Source organism: Cherax quadricarinatus, chromosome 42, assembly GCF_038502225.1.
Source record: "Cherax quadricarinatus isolate ZL_2023a chromosome 42, ASM3850222v1, whole genome shotgun sequence".
Lineage (NCBI taxonomy): Eukaryota > Metazoa > Arthropoda > Malacostraca > Decapoda > Parastacidae > Cherax > Cherax quadricarinatus.
In genome coordinates, this window is record NC_091333.1 from 28,049,264 (window position 1) to 28,057,589 (window position 8,326).

The 8,326-nt window shown below is 43.8% G+C and overlaps 1 long non-coding RNA gene across 1 annotated transcript; it reads right to left on the reverse strand.

Moving 5' to 3' along the window:
- Nucleotides 1–236: 236 nt before the first annotated feature.
- LOC138853885 (uncharacterized) lies at nt 237–3,190 on the reverse strand. The gene is made up of 2 exons (XR_011393085.1): nt 2,155–3,190; nt 237–1,486 (listed from the first exon to the last, which is right to left on the reverse strand). It is a non-coding gene; the product is annotated as an uncharacterized lncRNA (long non-coding RNA).
- Between the last annotated feature and the right edge of the window lie 5,136 nt (nt 3,191–8,326).

Consider the following 8,326-nt stretch of genomic DNA (forward strand, 5'->3'; position numbering starts at 1 on the left):
AGCTATAAAGAAACTACACTTACAAACGTTAACATGTGAAAGTTATTCGAGAAATAACTTCTTACAATGCACTGATTACTGTCAACTAGGATGGGATCACCATCTGGAACATTAGGAACAACAACAGACACTCTAGTGAGAACACTAGCTGTAACAGAGACGTCTTTCTGCAGACAGCATGTCACATCAACAAGAGATGGCATTACTAGTTGCAAGTAATCGTTTTCTGACAAGGCATCCCCTGTGGAGAAACTACTACTCGAACTAGCAGTCATTGCAGGGATAGGCTGTGCACTCAAGGCAGTCTGAGTGTCCCCGGACACTTGAGGCAACGGAACACTATCCTGCAAGTCTGAAGGTATAGGTGGAACACAGACGGGAATGACAGAATTACTAGTGCCTGACCGCTCGGCTACGTTAATAAGTAATTCACGGATCTATAAGAACTTAATCTGAACTTCACATTTCGCAGCACTTTAACAAATCTCAGATACAAGCTGTGAGAACAAACACATTGCTCAAGGGCTAGGTATTGTCTTTCAGTCAGTAAGGGAATGTTGGTACTGTGGACTGATTCATATTGACTTTGACTGGAATGATACACTAAGTGAACGTTCAAAAGTGACTGGGACATCTTCTCAGTGAAAATACTGAAGGGCATAAGTCAAGAAAAATGGAGAGAATGACACAATAAGCTTAAATGGAAGAAAATGCTTAACTATTCTGCATAAGTAATTAAAAATTGACAAGTTACACAGTAAGCAAAGAACTCACACAAGAAAAAAAAAATATGCAACTTAACAAACACTGAAAATCAAGAGAACTTGTACTTTGCTCAAATCTAATTTGCTCAACTTTTACTTTAAATTGAATAAATGGCACAGTGAGTTGTCTTTACTTTCAATGCAACAAGGAAAATACACAATAAAATAATAAAATGGACTCAATAAACTTGTGCAAAAATTAAAACAAACACACAATTCACTGAAATAAAAATTAAAATGACAGACAGAATAAAATACTATGCACAGAACAGAGCATAAGAAACTGCACTGTAAGAAACTGTATTGCACAACACTGCATAAAATTTTCTGCAAGAAAAACTTTAATAGCAACACAATATTTGCACAAGAATTATTGCAAAATGAGTCTGTGTGCAATAATTAAAATTATAACACACAAGAAAAGAAATATATCAAGGAATGAACACTTTAACTCTTAACTGCACTTAAACAACAAGCAAAAGAACAATTTACTTTAGAAGGAGAACTTAAAAATTGCACTAAGAGTGAATTTGTTCAATAAAATATGAAAAATAATAGGTGCTAAAACACACAACAAAAAGAAATACAACACTTACAGTGATGCAGAGCACAAAACATCAACATAAACTCAGTACTAGAATTTTCTTGCAATGAAACTTGATGTTTTTAAAAAAATTTTGTAAACAGATTTCTTGCTGGAGCTTTAAAAATGGCACTATTGTCTGTGGAAATAAGACAAATTAAACACTGGCTGAATGGAAAAATATGAACACAAGAATGTTCAACACACAGGGAACAAACAAAAATACACAATTGCTAGGAAGAAAAAAAAATAACAGACAACACTGAGTTGTGATGCAGAATATGAGGTGAAAAATTTACTGAGTTAATTCACTGGAATTCTGAAGTTTAAACACAAGTTCTATACTGCTCATATGTTGCACACACAACAAAGGAAACACTAAGTACTTACTTCAAGTGTGTATAAAAAGAAACACAACACAACAGATATAAAATAATGCACGAAAATTAACACTGAATTAAGGAGATTAAAAGAAATTTATGCAATCAGTACATGATAAACACTGAGTCTGATCAAGAGTCACTGAATGTCACTAAGAGAAAAATTCACTGGGAACACAAAAGAAATGTCTCAACACTCGCAAATGTCTCTAAAAAAAAAATATTATAGCTGTAACACTTGAAAAAATGAGATTGATGGATTGTTTATATCGTCTTGCTGCTGTCCTCTGCACAGATGATCGTAGAATTGCGCTTAAATCGGCGAGAGACAACACACAGGAGGCTTTTAAAGATGGCGCGCCACACTCTAGCTCTTGACCCCCTATGTGGTCCTTAAAATATGGTGCTACAACCCTTAGCAGAGCACCAAAACACTGATGAGGTAGGTGAGTTGTAATGGCCGACTGTAGTTGGGTTTGTGGGTAAAGGCTGAGCGAGGCGTCTGAGACCGGCAATGGTGCGACACACGTGATCGTGAGTGGCTGGGCTTATGGGTTGAACGTCGTAAGCCTCACTGAGAAAACCCACACTGCCGCGAAGATAATTCTAAGCCGGCTGGCTTAGGAGAAACCCACGAAATACTACAACACCACAAGGATGACAAGGAGCACTCAGAATGCTTGGAACTTGAATCACAAGCAATGAAGACTAGTCACGTGGCTTGCCTGAGTACTGGGGTAAGACACCTGGGTTAGTTGCTAGCTGGCTTATCTTAACCCTTCACACAGAATAGCTTGATAACTTCACACGATGAGCACAGCAGGGGTGGAAGCTGGCTTGGCAGGCAAAATAATTGGATGGAGTAGGCTAGGCTGGACTGGACTCGGGTGTTCTGACTCCCCCACCACAGACTGGAAGCTGGCTTATTTTGCAAACTCGGGTCAACCCCTCGGGAGTAATGCAAAAAAGCAGGAAACACTAATACAAAGAGACTGACCAGTGAATAATGTAGAAGCTGGTAGAGTAGCTGGCTTGAGGTAGCTGGCTGGGTGAATCTCGGTAGTCGGTAGGCCTACTGGTAACACGAAATGGCCGTCTTGCTGGTCGAAATTTTATCTCCAGAAATCGCTGTAATCGTTAGAATTACAGGCCCTCCGCTGGCACCATTTATCGTAAGGGTTCTTGAATGGAGATATCACAGGTTGAAAGTAGACACACTTGTAGGATGGTAGATATATTGTCAGACTGAGATGGGAGATGGAGCCACAGTTACCTAGCCTGTTTACGCCTAGACGGTCTGCCGCTGAGTGAGGGCGGGACAAAGGGATCACTGCCCATGTGTATGCCCATGACGTCACTCCAAGCCAAAGGCCTACGAGGGATCTCGTGTCTAAAGCACATGGAGGATACTAATATGCTATGCTATATAATACAGGGAATACAGGGATCAGCAACTATGCTGACAAAGGGTGCAAACAACCACAGGTAGATGGGTGGGTGGCTGGTGGTGGGTGGTTGGTGGTGGGTTGGTGGAGGGAGAGTGTATAGCGGTGGGTGAGATGACTCTCGCTGGCGTGCAGAACGCACTCCACTCTACCCACGAAGGTGGCTTGATAAGCCACTATGCCACAGGGATGGTGAAAGTCACTCTTAGCATCCAACTGGGAGCACAAAGCGATACATGAGACGATACTTCAGAGGCTCTGAACCTGTGTGGCTTACTTCTCTCTCTCAGCTGGGTTAGAAGCTGGGTTGGCTGACTGGCTTAACCCACGAGAATGGCTGACTGGAAGACGTGTAACGATGCACAAAGCACGGAGGAGCAGGTGGATGACAGGAGACAGGCTGGATATAGGCTGACTGGCGTTCACTTCCACAGTCTGGCTTACTGACTGGCTTAATTGCAAAATCCGGGTCAACCCCTCGTAGATTGAAGCAATTAGCACACGAACTAAGCCAGGAAGCTTGAAAAAAACGGCTGCAACAGGCTTGCAGGCTGGAGGTGGTGAGTGAGGGTAAGCGGCTAGCTGGAGGTTCACCTTTGACCCGCCGGCTACTCACAAACAGTCTTCTAACGTCTTGAATTACCTTTAAAACTTAAATCCACGCTCCACACCGCTGGCACCATTTATCATGTGGGAGTTCGAACACGTGGATTGGGTAAAGTAATACTCACGTAGGCTGGTAGTACGTATAATTACAGATAATGTGGGGAGCGCCCTTACAGCCTGCCTCTCTCCTCACTCTCGTATAACTGACTGGCCGCCCACAGTACCCATATGTGAGGGGGTCTTTGAATACTGCTATGGTCAGCACAATATGAATAGACAGTGACTCAGGCAGAGGCGGTTGGTAGTGAGTCAACTACTGGTACACTGGTTACTGGTAACTGGTTACTGCTACTGAGAGAACTAATGAATACGATGAAAAGGGAGGGAAGGATGGGCAGGTTGCAAGGAACTGCGGTTGTGGTTTTAGTGCCAAAAGGTAAGAGACAAGACACAGTGCAGGACTTTAGGATAATATCATTGCTGTGTGCTGATTATAAGATATTTGCAAAAATTTTAGGAAATAGAATGAAGTGTGTGGTGGATAGAGTGGTTGCGAGAGGACAATATGGTGTGTCTGGGAGGACGATGTATGACGGGCATAGTATTATGAAGAATTTTGTGGAAGGGTCGGGAGGGGAGCAGGGGGGGTGTCTTAGCTTTAGATTGGCAGGCGGCGTATGATAGTGTAGAACGTGAGGTGTTGTGGTACATATTAAGGAGGCAGGGTTTTGGGGAGGAGGTGGTGCATTGGGCAGAGACATTGTATACAGGTGTGGGAGTGTGTGTACAGGTAAATGGGAAGTTAGGGGAGTGGGTATCCATGGGTCTGGGTATTAGGCAGGGTTGTCCCCTGTCTCAATTGTTGTTTGCCTGTTTAACAGACCCTTTCTATAGAAAGGTGGAAGCGTGTATGGAGGTGGATTGGGGAGTAGGAAGTGGAGAGCAGGGAATTATAGGGTTGGTGGATGACACGACAATACTCGTGCGAACGCAGAGGAGTTTACGTGCGGTTGGAGATGTTATTGATAATTTCGCGGGGGTTACCGGTTTAAGAGTTAATGTGGAAAAATCAAAATTACTGGTCTTAGGAGATTGGGTGGGAAGAGTGAGTTGGGGAAAGAATGTACGTTGGAATATGGTGGACAGGATAAAAGTGAGTGGAATAGTGTATATGAGTAGTGCGAGAGAGGCGAGGATGGTTAATTCTGGACTTGTTGTGGATCGAGTTGTGGGGCGATTGGATGGGTTGAGACCAACTCATTTGACAGTACATCAGCATGCGATTGTTGTGAATGTGTTGTTATACAGTAAAGTCTGGCACGTGGCTGCGGTATATCCGTTAGCAGGTCCGGATGTTACGAGGCTGTTAAAGAGGGTTTTCCATTTTCTTTGGGGTTCCAGGTGTGAATGGTTGAGTAGGAGTGTGGTTACTTTACCGGTCAACAGAGGAGGATTGGGGTTGATTGATTTACGGTTAAGAGTCAAGTGTATTTATTTGCAGTGGGGGTTACGCCGTGTGCGGGGTCACGCAGGGAGGGGCGTGAATGGCTTGCATGAAGAGGTGCGAATGTGGTGGGGAGGGTCGGAGATGAAGGTGTGTGAAGACGTGTTGCGGGCGTTGCTGCATGTACGGGACCCTAATAAAGTTCGAGTGGGTGTTTTAGAGCGTGTTGTAAGGGCGACGGTAGTCGCGAAGGCTGAGAGTATCTATCCTATGTATGCGTGGAAGGATATATGGGAGAGATTACGGTTGATGCGCGTGCGTCCAAATGTGCGAGAGGTATTTTTCCGTTTTCTCAATCGTATACTGCCGTCGGGTGCTGCACTTAAGGAAAGAGGGTTGATGGTGGAGGGCGCGTGTCGGGTGTGCGGGGATGAGGAGACGCCGTTTCATGTAGTGTATTTTTGTGATAATTTGGGGAGTATCAGGGAATGGATGGGTAAGGTTCTGAGGACAGTGGGAGGAGGCGGGATATCAGTATTGAGGGCGTTAAGTTTGGACGTGGGAGGCGTCGAGGCGCCTGTGCAACGTGCAATCACGTATATAATTGGGGATTTTGTTTTTGTATCCTGGGCGATGAGAGGGAATGGGGATTGGGAGGTGCGCAAAAGGGTGTTGGCGGGGACCATTTATAGAATGTTGTGTTATAATCGGGAAATATATGGAAGTCGCTGGGACCAGGCTTTTTCAGCAGGGTACCGTAGTATGAGTGTGAGAGCATTGTTAACGTTGTGAAAGGGGGGGGGATTGAATTTCAGGGGATGGAACGGGCTTGTCTCCGGGGCTGGGTATGCACAAGGGCTGTGTTGCTGTGTGTATCTGTGTAATGCGTGGTTGAGGTAAATGTGGTAGTGTGAGTGGATGTGGTGGTGCAGTTATGTGTTATAGATGTCTTATGTCAGAGTCTACTGCCTTCTTTCTTTGTTGAAGTACTTGATGTACCTTTCGGCTATGACCTGGCAAACGGGGTTTTATGTGTTTGTACTGAGCATTTTATTGTTATATTATATAATGTGTATAGCCTGTAGATGAATGCGGAATGCTTATGGCTTTTCTAGTTTTGCGGCTAACTCGTAAGACTTGTGGTAAGGCGAGTATGTGTGACTGTAGGGAACTTATGTACTGGGGGGTTAGGTGAGTAAGAGTATGTACTTTGTTTTATCATGAGATTGTGATGTAGGTTCTTTCATTTATTGATTATTTGTGTTGGTTGTGAGTAATCGATATATTTATATATTTATCATAATATTCTTCTTATTGTATTGTATTGTGCATTGGCAATATGTCCCAGTAATATTATGTAAATAGTGTATACCTGAAGGGATTATGGATTTAATTATATTATTGAACCTGCTACAGGGGTCACCTACATGTTACGTTCTTGTTGTTGTTCTTGTGTAAATAGGGTTAAGATTGCCCATCTTTCTTAATGTTATGTTCTGTCATAAGCGATATTTTCTAGTATATTTGTGTAACCTCTTTGTGTCTGTTAATATTGTGTTTGTTATTTGCTATTGTACGTTCTTAGGGATTGTGTTTCAAAATGCGTTTATATTAAATGTGTATCAACCCTTGTTTAAGGGGTTTTTATGTTAAGCTATGTATTGTATTTTAAATAAAATATAAAAAAAAAAATACGTTGTTATCTGAGTATATTGTTTTTGATATGGCAATATTTCGTATCAGGTCATCATTGTTAGTGAAGATGAGATCCAGTGTATTCTCCAATCTTGTTGGCTCTATTATTTACTGGTTTAAGGTGAATTTGATGCAGATATTAAAAGATCGTGGGTGTGCGAGTTTTCATCTGAGCTGCTTCCTGGAGTTATCTCTGCTGCAACATTGATTGCAACATTCCTCCATTTTAGGTGCATTAGATGGGAAGCAACACAGACTCGTCTACACGTGGGAATCAACACAGACTCGTCTACACCTGGAAATCAACACAGACTCGTATACACGTGGGAATCAACACAGACTCGTCTACACGTGGGAAGCAACACAGACTCGTCTACACGTGGGAATCAACACAGACTCGTCTACACGTGGGAAGCAACACAGACTCGTCTACACGTGGGAATCAACACAGACTCGTCTACACGTGGGAATCAACACAGACTCGTCTACACGTGGGAAGCAACACAGACTCGTCTACACGTGGGAATCAACACAGACTCGTCTACACGTATGAAGCAACATAGACTCGCCTACACGTAGGAATCAACACAGACTCATCTACACGTGGGAAGCAACACATACTCGTCTACACGTGGGAATCAACACAGACTCGTCTACACGTGAGAAGCAACACAGACTCGTCTACACGTGGGAATCAACACAGACTCGTCTACACGTGGGAATCAACACAGACTCGTCTACACGTGGGAAGCAACACAGACTCGTCTACACGTGGGAATCAACACAGACTCGTCTACACGTATGAAGCAACATAGACTCGCCTACACGTAGGAATCAACACAGACTCATCTACACGTGGGAAGCAACACATACTCGTCTACACGTGGGAATGAACACAGACTCGTCTACACGTGGAAAGCAACACAGACTCGTCTACACGTGGGAAGCAACACAGACTCGTCTACACGTGGGAAGCAACACAGACTCGTCTACACGTGGGAATCAACGTAGACTCGTCTACACGTGGGAATCAACACAGACTCGTCTACACGTGGGAAGCAACACAGACTCGTCTACACGTGGGAAGCAACACAGACTCGTCTACACGTGGGAATCAACACAGACTCGTCTACACGTGGGAAGCAACACAGACTCGTCTACACGTGGGAAGCAACACAGACTCGTCTACACGTGGGAATCAACACAGACTCGTCTACACGTGGGAATCAACACAGACTCGTCTACATGTGGGAATCATCACAGACTCGTATACACGTGGGAATCAACACAGACTCGTCTACACGTATGAAGCAACATAGACTCGCCTACACGTAGGAATCAACACAGACTCATCTACACGTGGGAAGCAACACATACTCGTCTACACGTGGGAATGAACACAGACTCGT